The following is an 18,547-nucleotide window of genomic DNA, read 5'->3' as shown; positions in this document are numbered from 1 at the left end:
AGAATCTCTGATTACATGGCCTAATCCATTTTGGTGAATAAATTTGTTCTTGATGTCCATTGCACCTACATTAACAGACCCTTCTCTGTTAGAGAGCCTGGGAACCTTTGGGAGAGATTTCAGATATATTAAACACCATTACAGAAAATGTAATTTCTGTCAATATAATCCCATGTATTCTTCAATTTAGTATTTGAGAGATAACAAGCTACTTACAATATATTTGCCTTTGGAGGATTAATTTACAAAGTGCACTATCTGCAAGACACAGACAGACTCACATAAGCGTTGCTTGTAAGGGTTATCAATTTCTATGACCTTACTGCAGCCTTGGGAGATCCATTTTTGCAGCGGCCCTTTCAGTCAGTGGATAGGGAACAAATGGAAAGCTTACTATATCTACGTGTGTTACCAGAAGTCATGTTGCTGCTGAGTTGTTTTTGTTTTCTTGTTTTCATCTGCTTTGTTGTGTCTTCATTTTCAAGTCAGTGGATACCACATATTTGAATTTAATCTTTCAGATAGTTCTAGACGAGATTAGAGGGTAGGCCACTTTGAGATGCACACCTAAATCCACATTTTTTTTTTTTTTTTTTTACTTACACTGATGGTGAGGCTGTACGAAGGTTGCATTTCCCTGGGAAATGTTCTGGTCTGAGGGCAAAGGAGTGGCAGGGCGAGCTCTCTAATTAAGGGAAGCAAAAGCTGTGCTGCCATTCAGGTGATGTATCACACATGCCATCTCCCTTCCTCCTCAGGGTTGCTAGCAAACTCCATCCGTAAACATGGTTACCAGGGAACGCATTCCAGTACAAGTTGCTTTCCTTGGGTGCACAACCTCGTGGTACATCTCTTGTGAATGCTAAGGCAGGAAGAAGGTTCTGTGAGACCCAAAAATAGACGTTAGTTTTCCAGATTCTGTGCAAAATCTGTGTTGGAGATACACTGACAGTTTTTAGTCAGTGATCAGAATCTTTCTTAATTTGTAGTTCCAAAAAAACCCAAACCTGCTGCCAACTCATAGCAACCCTGTAAGACAGAGTAGAACTGCCCCATAGGGTTTCCAAGGAGCGACTGGTGGATGCAAACTGCCAACCTTTTGGTTAGCAGCCAAATGCTTAACCAGAAAGGTGGGGGGGGGGGAGGAGATCCCTAAAAAAGCTATAGTAACATGTACATTAAATAATTTTTCAAAGTATATGAAGATGTTGCCCTAAACAACCTACTGATATTCAATTCTGCGCAGGTATAATTCTGCGCAGGTATATACCTTAGCAATTACTTTTAGGTTTTTTGGAATAGAAACACATTTCTGTTCCTTAATCGGCACCTTGTGTGCCGTATGCTTGTGTTCTGTGTATTTCTTTGTGGAGGTAAACGTTAACTTTTGCTTGCATTTTGTTGCTTTGCATTTGATGGCTGTCTCAACTCTTAACAGCTTTGTTGATGGTAGAGAATCTCGCTGAACTAACTAGAATTTGTAATACAGGTTGGTTTTTCTTAACTTTGACGAGAAATGACATTCCCATGTTTGATTTGAGTTTTTAAAAGATTATCAGTTCTCATCCAGATCTTTTACTTTTAAGGAACCGATAATACATTTTTTTTTCTTTAGACTTCGAGTAGGAAATATTATGCAAAAATGGGGAAACCCAAACAGTACCGCATAGAAACCAAAATGTCAGAGAATCTTAAAATGTGCCATATTTAGGTATTAAAAAAGCAGAATCAACACTGAGTGGTTTTGCTTTTCCTTCATTGTAATAAGAAATTACACGAAGCTTCTTTGAGAGCTTGTCATCATTTTTCCTGTATTAAACACCAGCCCAAGTTACTTCCTTCTAGAAATAACTTTATTTAAAGTTTATTTTAGCCGTCTTCCTTCATTTTATTTAGCCACACTTAAAAATTTGTGTCTTCCTTCTTGGATTTCTTAAAGCTTGTTAACACATGTACATTTTTCTATGAACTATGAGTCACCATAGGTCCCTGTTGGAGAGATGTAATAAAATGCCGCGGGGCAGGCTGGGTGTAGATCAGTCATAGTTATTGGCAGCCACATAACATATTGAAATACACAATACGTAAGTGAAAAATATAAACTCATGTCTGGTTGTTAGCTTGTCATAGAAACCCTAGCTGACGTAGCTTGAAGTTAGATTTGGATTGGAAAATGAGATGAGAAGTTTGATGCACTGTAATTATTCTTTCATTCCCTCACTGAACTAATTTTACCCTTCTTTAATTGACATATAAATGCTATATGCTACCAGCTTTGGCTATTTCCAAAGAAGCCTGGGCCTGGGGGCAGGGGGGATTGTACCAGAGGGAATTTAAATGTAAAACAAGAAAACCAATTTGATTATTCAAGAGAAAATTAGAAATAAAAGAAATAATTGTCGTAGCTCATATTTGGTCTGCCTGTCAGAATCAAAACAGAAAGAAGAATCTTTAAATGGTCAGCATTCATAGTTAGAAGATTTGGGGCCCTTGGATCAGATGTGAAATTTATTAGATGAGACGTCTTAGGCCAAGTCTATGCCAATAAATTGCTTGAGGATTGAGGCAATTATGCAGATCATTTGGGTAAAATATTTTTACCTAAATATTTGAGGTAAATGTATATTCTTTTTAAAGTATTGACTTCCATAGCTAATTGCCTAAATATTTCAATCTAGCATGCTGGTGGCAGATTCAAATGTAAACATACTTTAGAAATGTCATGTATGTATGTATTCTTCCTCCTTTATTCCCTCACCTCCAATTATAATTTTTTTTAATTGTCCCAATCATAATTTGATATCAAAATGACAAATAATAACATTAAGGGTTTTTGTCTTTTTGGTTTTCCATTGTTGTTGTTGTGACAAACATCTCTGTTATATCAGCAGTGAAAACACATTAATGTGTTGAATTTTTTCATCATCTAAGTAGAAACTCAAAGTTTGAGGATTAGATGGTTATTTAGGTCTTTAAGTATTTAGGTAGAACTTCAGAGAAAACACACACACACATACACAAAGCGAATACTAGGTTCTCTTTTCTCTTGAATAACAAACTTAATTTTTTTATATTGAAAATGTGAGTGTAGGATGGTTGAATAAAAACTCCCTGACATGTTTTCACACCAGTGTTGCAGACCTGGGAATTCTGTGTGATGAAGACTTGTGCCTTGTGATTGTATCTCAGTTGCTGGAAGCCTCACACACTTCCTGCCTCCGCGGAGTTCTGGCCAAGGGTATACTGAATGAATTTTGCAGTTTTCTTGTTTACTGTTCTCATTCAAACACTATCCCATTAAGGAGTGATGTTAAACGATTATTCCTTTGTGCTTTGAGAAGGCAATATGGATTTTAGGTGCAAAGTATGTATTGTATGTGAAATAGAATCTGTGTATGGTGAGAAAAATCACTTTCTGTCAATAACCCCCCGAAAAAAACCTGTTTCAGTCCAGTTGATTCTGACTCATGGCGACCCCGTGTGTGTCAGAGTAGAATTGCACGCCACAGGGTTTTCAATGGCTGCAAACTTACAGAAGTAGATAACCAGGTTTTTCTTCTGCAACTCCACTGGGTGGATTTGACTTTTTTGTTAGTGGCTGATAACAGAGCATCCAGGTAGCATCCTAACATCTGAGGTGATACTGTGTAGAATTTTCACAGCTCTAGAGTTCACAGATGAATACACATACCAGATTTTTCTACTTACTTTATTTACTGCCTTCAAAGTACAAAGCATTCAGGCAGCATTTCCCATTTATTACTAATGAAAAAAAAAAAAAGTGTGTTATCCTTAGAGATTTATGCCACTGAAAGGTAAAAAATGTAAACTTATTTTTAAGAAAATAGCATCTCCTTTATTAGAACAAACAGATTCAACTTTGTAAAGGTCAAGTTCCTTTCTGAGTTATTGTAATAGTGCAGCAAATACTTTTATAAGTAATCAAATATTCTATAAACAAAGGTACCTGTTTAGATGTAAATGTTAAAACATTCACGAATTACCCCTTCAACTTCTGTGATCTAACAATCAATCAGGGGTCATAAGGTTTCATAGAATTGTTCTGCTTTTTCGTCCAACATAATTTAATAATACATTTACAGATGTTGTTTAAACATTAGGCACAGATTGTTTTGTCAATAAAGCTGAACAGAGGCATGACACAAAAGCAAGGGAACAGATGTAAAACACCGCGCAACATGCAAGAAGCACTGGGTCACTTGTTCGCCATTCAACTACAAAACGAAGTGCTGAGCAGAGTGGTTTTCCTTTCCTGGGGATTACCTACGGAGGGAAGAGCTTCACACACAAAAAAAGAAATTTTATTAAGCAGGTGGTTTAACTTTTTCCTTTGAGAAGAGAAGTGTAACCTACTTTTATAGGTAGACCTCCTAATTGATCAATGGAGTAACAGGTACAAGTTTTTTTTTTTTTTTTAAAAAGAAGATGAAGATGAGGAAAGAGAAACAGAATAACTCCCCAGCACTTTTCAGAATGTGTTGTTGTTCTCCAAGTCTTGGTTAATTACTATGCTTTTCACCTTAAGTGTCAATTCTAATAATATTACTTTTACAGGTGCTTACTCTGGGCTTAGATTACAGCAATCAGTAATACTCACTAGATAAAATACTGTCTAGTTACTCATCGGAAAATACTGAAATCAGTCAAAAAATGTTTAGCTTGCATATTGCCTGAGACAGAATTGGCAGGGCGCCAGGCAGCCAAGGTATTATTAGGAAAGCCGAGCAAATAGCTTGCAGGGAAAAGAGCTGTGAATTTAGAAACCTTCAGGTATTGTCATGTCAGGGAGTCTTAGGAGTTCAACAGAGACACTGCTTTTGTCTGCAGATTTTAAAAATTTCCACCAAACAATCCTCCTTGAAAATGACTCTGCTGTCTGTTAAATATACTTTGTTGTAAGTTTTACACCATAGGTTTACTCAGAGATTATCCCCACTGTGGAAAATCATGCCTGAATACTGGTAAAGACAGAAATCCCTTATGAAGGGGCAGGTGGGTACCCCCTGTGCTTGATGGAAAAGCCCTGCCCCTTCTGCCATGGGGCCAGGAGTATAGGTGAGAGGAGAAATAAGAAGGTCTGGGATGTAAGAAGGTGGATTTGAAGAGTCCAGGTGTTTTTTCATGTGGCTACTGTTTATCCTCCCTCCAGCCAGCATTCAAAGGGAGCTTCAGAGCTTTTCAGGAGAATAAGACAACAGGGTGATGCCTGAAGCTGAGAGCCAGCAAACCTGAGCAAGTACTTCAGGGCCACTTAGGGTTGGAGTTCAAGTGAGACACAAAGCTGAGTGAGCTGGGAGCCCGATTTATCCCTCGTAGAGCCAAGGTTTCAGAGTCTCTTGTGATTTTTTTCAAGGCAGTGAAACCAGGGGATTTGTGGTTGACTTTGAATGCGGTGTGTAGGTCAGCACAGCTTGTGGTCAGTCTTAATTAAGCCAGATTTGTTGTTTTCAGTGTCTTGGCCACAAGTATCTGGTCAGAGAAATGGAAAGGGCTCCCCATGTGTCATGCAACCTGGCAGAGCAGGACCTGACTCCCATGTACCTTCAGAGAGCAGAAGTGTGGGGGCTGAGAGGCACGGTGGTCCAGGGGAAAGAGCCTGGCGTGACAACGCCTATCCACAGGTGGCTCGGGAGTAAATGCCCCTGTAAGCCTCATGCCAACATACATTTTACACAGGGTGTAAGGTGAGGAGACCTGCAGGGAGAGAACAATTGGAGTCAGAACTTTCCATCCCGTTTTTGCTCCTCAATGATCGAAGGTGAGTCCTCACTGAGTTACCTCATCTCCATGGGTAACAGTTTTGGAACATTCACTCTGTGGCCCTTCGCCTCAGGTTATTATCTAGCCTGGACTATTAGAGCTGGAAGAGGCCTTAGAGCCATCCTGTCCTTTAAAATAGAAGGGTAGGACTAGTTAGTCAGGCTCTAAGACCTCTCCCAGGAGTCCCTGGGTGGTGTCAGTGGTTAAGCCCTTGACTACTAGCTGAAAGGAGCCTTGGAAGAAAGACCTGGTGATCTGCTTCTGAAAGGCTTAAAAACTCTGTGGAGCACAGTTCTGCTCTGCACACACGGGTTGCCATGAGTTGGAATTGACTCGATGGCAACTTTTTTTTTTTTCCAAAGGCTTCTTTTAGTTCTCTATATAATAATGTGAAGGAGTCACAGTGGCACAATGGTTAAGCACTCGGCTGCTAACAGAAAGGTTGGCAGCTCCAACCCACCAACTGCTCGGAGGGGGTAAAGACCTGGTGATCTGTTCTCATAAAGATTACAGCCTAGGAAACCCTAGATAGGGCAGTTCTTTTCTGTCCTATAGGGTTGCAATGAATAAGGATTGACTCAACAGCACACAACAACAACTACAACATACAGTAATGTGAGCCAAAGGTTTGGAAACTGACTCTATTTCCAGCCTCACACGGCAGGGGAAGAAAACCACATCCTTCCATAGACAAACAGGAAAATTAATTAAAAAGTTGTTACTTTTCCTCACGTTAAATAAGCAAGTCAAAGACGGTAGAATAAAAACTAGATGAAATTAAACATTATCACAAGACATGAAAAACATGTGTGCTGTCATTTTAGGATCCACAATAAAGATAAATCAGCTGTTTTTAGCAGTGTGCTGTGAGTCTGTGAAGGGCATGACAGATAACAGGCTGGAAATTTCTGAAGTTATTGTACAGCAAAATTTGTTTTTTCCCCAGGCATTCAATCTTTTTCTCTAGTAATTTTGTACATGACAAACTTTTTAGTGGGTGCATTAATAATCTATAAGTAATGGGTTGTCAGGTGTCAGTTAGATAAGATTAAAAGACTATTTAAGCCTTATGCATTTGCTTCTTTGCATGAGTTTTATAGGTCAGGAGAAACAACTTTTTGAATCGTGGCTGTATGGGGGCTCTCTCTCTCTCTCTTGCTCTCTCTCCCCACCCCCTTCCTCTCTCCTTCTCTCTTTCCTCCTCTCCTTCTTCCTCTCTCTCTTTCCCTCTCTCTCTCTTTCTCTCTCTCTCCCTCTCCCTCTCAGTCTCCCTGCCTCTGTCTCTCTCTCTCCCTCCCTCTTTCACTTGGCTCCACTCCAGGTATACGTGGAAGGCCTGTATTACGTTACATAAGTCCGGCGTGTAGGAGCAGATTTGAGACTCACACTCTATGAATCAAGGGGACAATTTTAGCTGTCTTCTGTAAACAAATTTTAGTTTTTAAAGTGTTACTCTTTCTCTTCTCACAGGAAACTTAGTCAGGGGAAAACAGCCTCAGCTGAGAGGCACACTGAAGCTTTAAACATGGGTAGTTTCCTAGCCAGTCAGGTTTAGGTCTATTCTTGTCAAATCTGTCTTAAGTGTGTTTACATATAGTTTGCCTTTCTGGTATTTTCTGCTTGCACAGACCTGATCTCCGCCTATTTTGTGTCAACAGTTGCTGAGGCTGATGTTGGGTGATTAACCATTGAGCACTGAAGCACCGAGGAGCTCAGAGCTGTGCCCACTCTAGAGACCCTCTCTGGTGCTCTCGCTTACATCACCATCTTGCTTCAGGCTGCACCTACATAAAACAAACAGCGTTTTTGAGTGGTTAAAAAGTCAGCCTGAAATATTAAAAATGGGGCAAATGTTGCCTCCTTGTTGAATAAAACAATTTTCTCAAAAACGGCATGGAGCCAGGGGCGCAGGGGGAACGAAGTATTTCTGAGGGCACACCTCGTGTTGGATCCCGACAGGATCCATCCAGTGTGTGACTGCTGTGGAGCTTTTTGTAAATGCTTGGGAAAGGGGTTGTTCTGCTTCTTTTTAAATTTTTTACAGGGAAAGAGAACATTTAAGGAAAAAAAAAATCCATGCAACACCATGGGTGCTTATCACTTTGCAAACACGGGGCTTTCATGTTCAGTGCCTTCAGGGTTGTTGATATTTCCCTCTTTATTTTATTTCCATCCTTGGTCTGACCCATTAATATGAAAAATAATGAACTCTATCATGCTCTGGACACCTGGACAATAACAAATAAACAAAAACCCTTCATCTGTTTCTCTACTTGGGACCCCCTTTTTCCTTCTTACCCTCTTAACCAAATGTGACTAAAGGACCAAATGCTTCACAAGATTAGATTCTATCACTGAAAAAGGGAAAAACAAAAAGCGTTTGCTTTCTTAAACAAATGAACTTTCAGTAAACCCATGAGGGATTATTGGTCCTGGGTTCTCAATGTAAGTTAGGTTGAAAAGGAATTTCTTATCCTTGGTGAGATCTGGCTTACTATTGATAAAGTCGGTATTTTTCAAGAATAGTATATTGCCTGGGGATGGAAATTAAATGCACCATGTAATTAAAAAATATCTACGTATATGCATACATACATACTTAAATTTCCAGTATTTTCTATTGGAGGCTGCTCATTTGAATGTAGATACCAGTAGTTTTGAGGATTGTTGTCTAGTTGAAGGATTGATTCTCCTGACCTATATCGCTAGAACATCTGCTGTGGTTGGCTTTATTTGATCCCTACTTTGGGTCAGAGTTCATATGTACTTGGAAAGGGTAGGGGGTAGGGGATGTTGAAAAGCTAATGGGAGAAAATTGTGCATGTCCAAAAGATGTAAGATCTCAGCTCCCATGGCTGCTCACCTGGCAGTACTCTACGGAGAGTTAACAGCAAGGGGTTATCATGGTCTTGGCCAAGTGGGGGCTGAGGGAGGGGTGGGAACTGAAGAGGCACAGCAGAATCGTTGAGCAAATATTGTGTAAAGGAGCATACTGAGAGTTAAAATCTTTCTTAGTCATGCCATTTCTTCTGAAATTTTGAATTACAAAGGGATATGAGATTTTGAAGTTTATCAAAAAGGAACATGGATTAAACTTTCAGAAACACTGGGCTACAGAACCAGAATATGAGTCCTGGATGGGATTTTATGCGTCATCTGAGAGAAGAGGAACCCGAGGCTCAGGGCCTTGGAGTGTTAAACTGATAATTCCAGGCAGGGATAGGACTGAGTCCTAGTCCAGTGGCTCTTCCAATCCACCATTATGCATTTTAAAATCCATTGCCGTAGAGTCAATTCCAACCCATAGTGACCCTATAGGACAGAGTAGTACTGCCCCCATAGGGTTTCCAAAGAGCGGCTGGTGGATTCGAACTGCCAGCCTTTTGGTTAGCAGCTGTATCAGTTCACCACTGCGCCACCAGGGCTCCTGAGATACAATTCACATACCATACAATTCACTCATTTAAAGGGTACAATTCAGTGATCTTTAGTATTTTCACAGAGTTGAGCAACCACCACCACAATTAATTTTCCTTACCCCAAAAAGAAACCCCATACTTATAGCTGTCATCCCCATAGCCCCCAGCCCTAAGCAACCACTAATTTACTTTCTATCTCTATAGGTTTGTCTCTTCTGAACATTTCATATAAATAGAATCATATAATATGTGACCTTCTGTGACTGCCTTCTTCATTTAGCAGAACGTTTTCAAGGTTCATCCACATTGTAACACACATCAGTACCTTACTGTTTTTTTTTTTTTGCTGATTAATATTTCATTGTATGGATATACCATATTTTGCTTATCCATTCGTCAATTGATAGACATTTGGGTTGTTTCCACTGAATGCCTACAATGAACAATGCTGCTACATCCATGTACAAGTTTTTGTACCATTATGTATTTTTGAGAATCATAATGACAGTATCCCAACATACCCCATCTTGGTCTTACAACTGGCAAAGCATTTTTCAAAAACATTAACTCACTCGACCATCACAATTTTTGCACCTAAACACTCTTATGATCCCAGAGCCAGTAAGTGGCAGTTTTCCTATTGAGTTCTCATACTCTTTCCACTGACACAGCTCTTAGCTCTCCTTGCCCTTGACCAGTATTTCATTGACATTGTTCAAAGAAAAAGGTAGCCACGTAGAAATCTAATTAACTCAGGGGTGAAATGCACATTTTCCAAACATTCTCCCATGTAGCTTAGATCCCCAGGAGTATTTTTCAACAATTTGACCAATTCAAAGAGGTTATTTGGTTAGTGTCGTTGTCTGCATTTGAGAGGTTTCATCATATATCTCCATTGAGAGATTTTTGCCCTTTAAGTGGTTCCATTCATATTTTAAGGGACTACAGATTATATATTTATATAAATTATATAGAGCTTAAGGTTCAAGCTTTAATAATTGAAACAGAAGTTACAGTATGCATTCAAAGGAATAGACACAGGCTTCCATTCAAGTCAAGTAGTCATGGTTGTGCCATTCTGTAGTCTAACTTTGTGACCAGGTGAAAATAGAAATCAAGTGAGATTTTGAGATAGCCATCCTTGGCATGAATGGACACTCCAGGCCTGGGAGGTTTATGGTTGGTCAAGGTTTGGGGAGCTAAGACAACTAAAGGAGAGATCCTGGAGAAGGGAAGGAGCTCAGAGGGATTTCAAGATGGTGCTGTGAGTCTGTAACGCCTTACATATACTGGGGCTGCTCGTCATTCTAACACAACAGCGTTTCAATTCCAGTCATTCAAGGAAAATTTTCTTAGGAAATACAGTGCATATTTGATCATTAGGGTGGCGATACACCCCAATTGCCTAGGGTGTTTGAGGTCGATGCCTGTTGCCCCAGCATGATAAATAGTGCCCTTTCACTCTCAAAAGTGCCCATTTTAGATGATAAATTACCTGGTCGTCCCATTCATAATGGACATCGGCAGGAAACTAGTATTTGCTATAAATAAAAATATTTATTTTGTAATGAAGATGTTTAGTTAGATGCAGTTTTATGGGAAGATTGGAATTTAAATGAAAAATGATTCAGCAATTAAACCAAAGAGAGACATGTCTGTTCTTGAAGATATTATTATATCTATTTTAGCTTTTCCATTAATAGGGAATGTTTTGCTGTATTATCCTAGAATATCATATTGCTTATATATTGTGCTAATAATCATTATAATTCCGTATACCCTAAGAAAGCCATTATTTTTCTTATACGTACAAGGATATGCAAACTCATATTTGGCAAGGTGTCACATTTAAGCAAATAATGCTTTATAAAAGTCGTTTTGTTACCTCTGCTTTATGTCAATGGATATTTAAAATATTTTTTAACTGCTGGGTATTCCTTATGCTAGGTCTGGTGATATATCCCCACCGTTCATTCCACTGAGTTTGGATTCTAGGGCTTTAGTGACCTAGATAGTGGCAGAGAGTGACAGAAGAAATAGAAACCCTTCTATACTCACAGTTGGAACTAGATCAAAGGATAAACCCTCCCCCCGCCAAAAAAATCCAAACTCATGGCCACTGAGACAATTCCAATTCATTGCAACCTTATAGTCCAGTTGAAAGGATATTAGCAAGCCTACATTTTTTTTAGAATAAAAATATCATTTTAAACTTTGCTTTCAAGGAAAGCTCTTTGTCATAGACTCTAAGCAATAAAGTATTTGAAAGTTATTTCAGCATCCAAAGTCTAAAATAATGTATGGGTTTTGTTATTACTTTGCATTGTAATTGTTAACTAATTAGTGATTGTTTTTTTCACTAGTTGTGTTGAAGGAAATTTTATATGTAATTAACTTTCTCAATTGTCTTAAACAACTTCAGTTCTTTCTAGAGTAATTTGACAAATACCCACATTACTGCTAGAGAAGGGAAACCTTCGCATACCGCTGATGGATGGGCTTACTGTAACTTGAACAAATTCCAATATTATGTTTCCAAGGTGGGTGGAGAGCTGAACATGTGCCCCTCCTTCCCTCCTTTTTGTTTGTCTCCTGCCGCCATTCTCCACCTCCCAACAGCCCCCTCCCTCCCGCCCCCAGCCACACAGATGATGTATTGCAGTCCTGGAACTGTTGGATCCTGGATGAGGTTAAGAAATGAGAAAAAGTTGCCAAAAACATGATTTCATAAGGTTTGAGTTGAGTTTGAGTCAACTTTCTTGAGCGTCTGAAAATCATGTTTCATGAGATTTTATTTCACAAAGAAAGGGAGTGTAGAAGGTTTGGACCCTGAAGACAGCCAGTTATGGATCATTAAATCCAGTAAGTAGGTGGAAAGCTAAATTGAAGAATTCCAACAAAAAGTTTTGAAGTTAATTTCTTGTTTAAAACAGAAGAACAGAGAAGTATTCAGAAGATAGCTAGAATTCTTTCCCTGAAGAGTTTATGTGTAAAACATACCTTAAATTTATTAGGAGATGATGTCTTAGAAAAAAAAAGCAGTACATATAATTTTATTTGGAGCCCCGGTGGCACAGTGGCTAAGCTTTGGCTGCTAACCAAAAGGTTGGCAGTTCAAATCTACCAGCCACTCCTTGGAAACCCTATGGGGCAGTTATACTCTATCCTATAGGGTCGCTATGAGTTGAAATCAATTCAATGGCAAGGGGTTACAGTTTTATTTAAGTGACTGTGATAAACCTAGAAAAACATGCTGTATCAAGGAAATTCATGGAGGAGAAAATTCTGGAATTCAGTAACTGCCTTTCAATATGAAATTTTACGTTTGAAGATTTTTCATAGTGCTTAATTCTAGTAGTGCAAAATATTTTTAAAAATATTTATAAAAATTACCTAAAATGAATTATATGTATGTTGTTTGTTTTTAATGGAATAAAGAATGGTGCATGCAGAAATTGCCAGTACTTACATTATACTTAAGAGTTCATGGTGTTAATTTTTTATTATTATTTAAGTACATATATACTCATATTACTTAAATATTAATCAAGATGATTATGATTGATGCTTTCTTTGATAGTGTAGGTATAGATAAGTCCCTGAGTGGTGCAAATGGTTAAGCATTCATCTATTAGCCAAAAGGTTGGTGGTTTGAACCCACCCAGAGGTGCCTCAGAAGACAGGCCTGCCTGCAGATCTGCATGCAGAGGATCTCCATGAGTTAGAATTGACTCAATGGCAACTATCAACAAAAATAACATACATATATAGAATGCAGTTTTACTAATATATCAAGTTATTTCATGAAATATTTTCTTAAGAATTAATTTTAGTGTCATTGGGCATGTGAGATGTGAGAGTACTATAAATATTTCTCCATACTTAGGTATGTGCCTTTTGAAGTAAGCCTATGTCCACCACCATCCAGCCAGTTCACCACTTGTGCCTCGTTGGCAAGGAGCACTGCAGGTGTGGAGGAGGGTTATACCATTGTTTCGAAATAGCAATGTTTTGATTTTATGTGGTTGACTGTTGGCTATGAGCTGCCAAAGCTACACAATGTGAGTTACCTTTAATGATTAGCGAATAAGGAGGGCGGTAAACACTGATGAATAAATTGAGTAAAGGTGAAAATGCCATTTCTGAAAAATGAGCAAGTAATTTTGCTTTAATTTTGCCAGTATTACTGAGAGCCATACAAGAGGACAAAGCGTGTCAGAGTATAGGCAAACGCCAAAGCTAAACGGAAAAAGTTGTCTGTGGAACTGGGAAAATGCACCTGTGTTTTGGTTCCTAACTGAGTCCCCCAGTGGTCGCCTCATCCCTCCTGGCTATCACAAAGGGGAAACTAAGCTTAGCAATCCAGTTCTGGAGGAAGGGACCAGGGCAAGAGTGGAGAATGAACTGAAGGACAAAGGTCAACTTCAGAATGCTGCTTTACCAGACCTTGGTCAGAAAGCTATTCAGGTATCCAAAGACAGAGAATGAAAAGAGATGGGTAGAATTAGCAGAATGGGGGGAAGAATGTCTAAATATGAACAAACGTCTAGGGGACAAGAAAAGAAAGAATAAAGCAGAACTTCCTGGATATCCTTTTAACATGATAATTCAGGACTCATCTCTATTCTCCTTGTCTGATTCCTATAAAAAATGTGAATAAAATTCAATTTTTAGCTGATACTAGGTCTCAGATTTTTAGAGATTTTGCTCCCCTCTCTACCTCCCATTCCCCCTTATTAGGAGCACTTCGGTTCTAAACAAACAACTAGGTAAAAAGAAATGCATCTCTATTTATTTTGACATGGAATAAAGCCAACTCCTTATCTTCCTTTCCCTTGTAAAACTTGGTTTTTGAGACAGGAGACAGTTTGATCACAGGGAGAAACTCTAATTCATGATTCTATGAAAAAAGGAAACATAAGGATGCTTTTCCTAATCCAGTATTCCACCACCTACAGGGAGGTGGTTCTTACAATATGCTTCACAAAAGGAGATTGTGGGTTTAAGCCAAAATGGCGCCTATATATTTTTAAGTACACCTTGACTTTCAGAATGCGATATGGAAAGGCAAACCAGAACTTTTCCAACCTTCAGCCCAGTTAACTTAAAAGTTTACTTTTTTAAAAGCCCAATTTATGGCAAATTTGGCTTGCATTCTATTAAGTCAAGATGTGCAACTATCTGTTTTAATAATTAAGAAAAACTGTCACATTGCCATGTATTCCTGGCATTATACATCTGAGTTTTACAAGCAATAATATTTGGACATCAAGAGTAAAACTGTAAAACTTTTCTCTTACCTCTTTAATTTTTCTAAGAGACCTTATCGATATGTCAAATTCTGAAGGTTGTGTGTATTTATATTTCATCTCAAACTATTTTGTGGCTGTTGGTGAGTACCTTTTTTATTGCACATTCAAAGTGAAATTTCATTACGGTCTCTGTTGTACTTAACCTTTAAAAACAGTTTTTTTCCTTGTTCAAGCTCTAACACATATTTATGTGCCATATGTATACATACATACATCCATATGTATGTGTATAGGTATATATATGTGTGCATATATATAAAAAATATATATATATATATATTCAAACACAGTAACCCTGGTGGCGTAGTGGTTAAGGGCTAAGGTTGCTAACCAAAAGACTGGCAGTTCGAATCCACCAGGCACTCCTTGGAAACCCTATGGGGCAACTCTACTCTGTCCTATATGGTCACTATGAGTTGGAATCAACTTGACGGCAGTGGGTTTGGTTTGTTTTTGTTTTTTTTAAATATTCAAGCACATGCGTATGTATAAAAGCTTAAAATAACTTTTTTTTCTGATGCCTCTTAAAATGACTGTTTCAAGAAGAGAATATGGCCGTTTAAATTCACATAAAATCTAAAGTTCTGTTTTTTGGTTCAGTGTTTAGAAAATTCTTGAGAATTTAGAACCTTCTGCCATGGAAAGTAAAGCATTTTGGTAAAGCATTTTGTCACAAAAGCAGGGAGGATGAGACACAAGGTCAAAGGGCTTTTTAGAAACAAACAGCTGGACCAGTTTATTTAAACAGATACAGGGATGGGGGAACTGACCTCAGTTTGACTTATAGTGGGAGGAGCAAGAATGTCATTTTATTACTTTGCCCAGAAGGAAAATGTTTTTGTATTTGAATTCACCCCAAAGCCATCTAAACACATGGTTCTGCTATGTGGAGCATAATTCCAAAGACAAAGTACATATAAGATAGTTGAGGATAATTATAAAACACGCTAAAGAGAATCAAATGTTGAGGTGGTTTTAAGATGGGAAAGGTAATGTTTTTAAAAATAAAATATTTTGCTATTTGGTTAACAATTTTCATATAAAGATGTATACCATGACCTCAGATAGTAATATGAGTTGTTCATATACTATTAGGAAATGTAAGTAACTAATGTTCAGAGGCTTACTACGTCCTGTACCTATTAATAATGTTTCATTATATTGGATAGTGGCGCCCTGGTGGTGCAGTGGTTAAGAGGTATGGCTGCTAACCAAAAGGTCTGTGGTTCAAATCTACCAGCCACTTCTTGGAAGCCTCATGGGGCAGTTCTACTCCATCCTATAGGGTCGCTATGAGTTGGAATTGACTCGATGGCAATTTTTTTTTTTTAATTTTGGATCTTTTTTTTACTGTTTTAATTTAAAGAATTCCTACCTTTATATCTACATATCCTACTGGTAGGAGTCCCTGGATAGTGAAAACAGTTAAGGACTCAACTACTAACTGAAAGGTTGGCAGTTCAAGTTCACTCAGAGGTGCCTTAGAAGGCCCAGGTTCCAATTTCCAAGAAAACCCTATGCGGTATAGTTCTACTGTGACACACCTAGGGTTGTCATGAGTCAGAATCAACTCCACGGCAGCTTACGTTTGCGTTGTCACTAGCAACAAATGATCATTGCCACCAAGCACCTAGTAAGTGTGGACTCAGCTAAGTAGCTGTGGTGAGGTGTTTCTTTTCGTCATGAGGTCCAGAGCAGGCCTGGAATAACTACATTTAGTGTTGTCTACCAGACATCTTAAGAGGAACTCAGGAAAACCTCAGCAGAGAGCAGAGAGTGGTCCAGGTGGTGAGTGGACTCAAAAGCACATCCTACAAGGAACTTTTTAAAGGATCAGGAGTGTTGAATCCAAGGAGAAGAGTGGAAAGGGCTAGGGGGCATGGTGACTACATCTAAATATTTGAAGGCTATCCTAAGGAAGTGAGATTAGAATTATTTAAATTATCCTAAGGTGATGTACTGGTGAAAGGATTTTAGATCAAGTAAGGCAAAACCTTCTAACAGTTTGCCTTGTCCATAGATGGTGTGGACTCGAAAGTGGTAGTAAGTGGTACCCATCTACTTGGTGGGAATATAGTAGAAGGGATTCATGTCAGTGACCAAACTACCAGTAATCAGCTGCTGTTGAGTCGTTGCTGACTCATGCACAGCAACCTCACGTGTGACAGACTAGAACTGGGGTCCATAGGGTTTTTGTGGCTGTGCCCTTTCAGAGGCAGGTTGCCAGGGCTTTCTTCTGAGGCACATCTGAGTGAGTTCGACCTGCCAACCTTTCGGTTAGTAGTCAAGTGCTTAACCATTTGTGCCACCCAAGGACTCCTGTGACCAAATTAGATGACCATTAAAGCCTTTTCCAAACCTGAGATGTAATTTTTCTATGATTCCATGGGTGTAATTGTTATAGATTCAAACCTGAGTTGGTTATTATGAATTGGCCTATGGGATTCTGAACGTATGAGTATGAGGGAATCAAGATTAGGAATATAGATAACTCAAGCCACTGAATTCTCTTTTGAGTAGCCTTATCTGTCTATATGCACGTGCAGTGAGGCTATCAGAGTCCTCAGTCTATAAAATGTTCATATGCATGCTTCTTCCCTGCCTGGACAGGAAGGTTGTTGCCAGTGGTAACTGGCTCAAAGCCAGCTAATTATTAGCTATCTATTTAGTCTGGGATATTCGAGATGGGTGGCACAATAGTGGTCATGCTCTGGTCTAGAAGTGAGAGCGGAGGGCCCTGGTACTTCTGCCACCATTTGCCAGTTGTGTGTCATTCAGCAAATTATTAACATCTCTTGGGTGACACGTGACCTCAAGTCAGTCACTCAGTTTCTCTGAGCCTTGGCTTCTCATCTGTTAAAAAAAAGAGGGCTTTTCCTATTTTTTAGGTAAATGGTATAAATCATATCCATAAATAGTATGTTTTGAAAGCAAAGTTAGCCATCAGAGTTCCTTCTTTCTAAGAGCCTACAGATTATGAATACCACCATAGATAAAGAGTTGGTTTTTTTTTTTGTTCCTTGCCTATGTTAGTTACTATGAAAATTACTTTTGGTATATGCAGAATATTAATATTAAATAATTTTCTAATTGGTCATGCAGTGGGAAGGCAGCTAATGAAAAAGCAGATTTTTTTTTCATTTTAATTGGTTATTTCACATGGTGTTTGTGCTACACCTGTGCTTATAATGAGACTGGAGAATTAATCTAACCTTCTGCTCACATGATTCCAATTTTCATGGTTTATACAAGATAATGATAACCTGATTTGCAACACAATTTGTTGTAGATCTGTGTTTTAAATATGTTTATTAGGAGTTCAGGGATTTCATATACAAGAACTGATATATATTGCCAGTAAAAGTTAGCACCAACAATGGACCTTTTCATTAGATTCCAGTTTCATTCCTTTTTTTTTTTTTAATAAATCTTTCAGCTGTGCAACCCTGCCATTACTGTTTGTTTTAATGACTTTCCAGATAATGGAAACACATAAGGATGCAAGATATTGACAGTCTTAAACTGTCACGAAGTATGCATTTTTATTTTTAAAACCTGTCCCTGTCTATCTAATGCTTTGGTTTTTAGAAACTATTTTCTCTCCTGAAGTAGGCAGACTTACAAACTGGAAATTCATACCGGACTGTGAATTCTTTAATTATTAATAGTGCATTATTAAACTTTTCATTGTATTTCTTTTATGTGCTTCTCGTGTTTGATATATTCAAATTTGAGTTGAGGACTAAAAGCAATTTACTATTTCAGAATCTAAGATGTCTTATTCATTTTCTGTATTTGATATGTAATTCTTAGTATTATGCAGTACAAATGGATCTTAAAAAAAATTTTTTTTAGGATCTTAAGAGTTGGAAATTTCGTGAGCATGATTTTGAAGGTCTTGTATTAACCACTGTTTTAAAATTTGCAGTAACTAGCCATTTGGGGAGGGGCTACAATAATTGTGTCTTAATACGATGTTTGTTATACATTTTCAGTGCTAGCTGGAGAAAGCAAGATTATAAGTTCAATTACTGT

General features: G+C 38.4%; 1 protein-coding gene across 6 annotated transcripts in view; it reads left to right on the top strand.

Moving 5' to 3' along the window:
• The window catches only part of MEIS1 (Meis homeobox 1), a 142,577-nt gene that overhangs the window by 118,315 nt on the left and 5,715 nt on the right, over nucleotides 1-18,547 (top strand). The gene's annotated exons all lie outside the window — the stretch shown is intronic.

This window comes from Elephas maximus, chromosome 17 (genome assembly GCF_024166365.1).
Source record: "Elephas maximus indicus isolate mEleMax1 chromosome 17, mEleMax1 primary haplotype, whole genome shotgun sequence".
NCBI classification, from domain to species: Eukaryota; Metazoa; Chordata; class Mammalia; order Proboscidea; family Elephantidae; genus Elephas; species Elephas maximus.
This window is presented reverse-complemented; position numbering and strand designations above follow the sequence as displayed.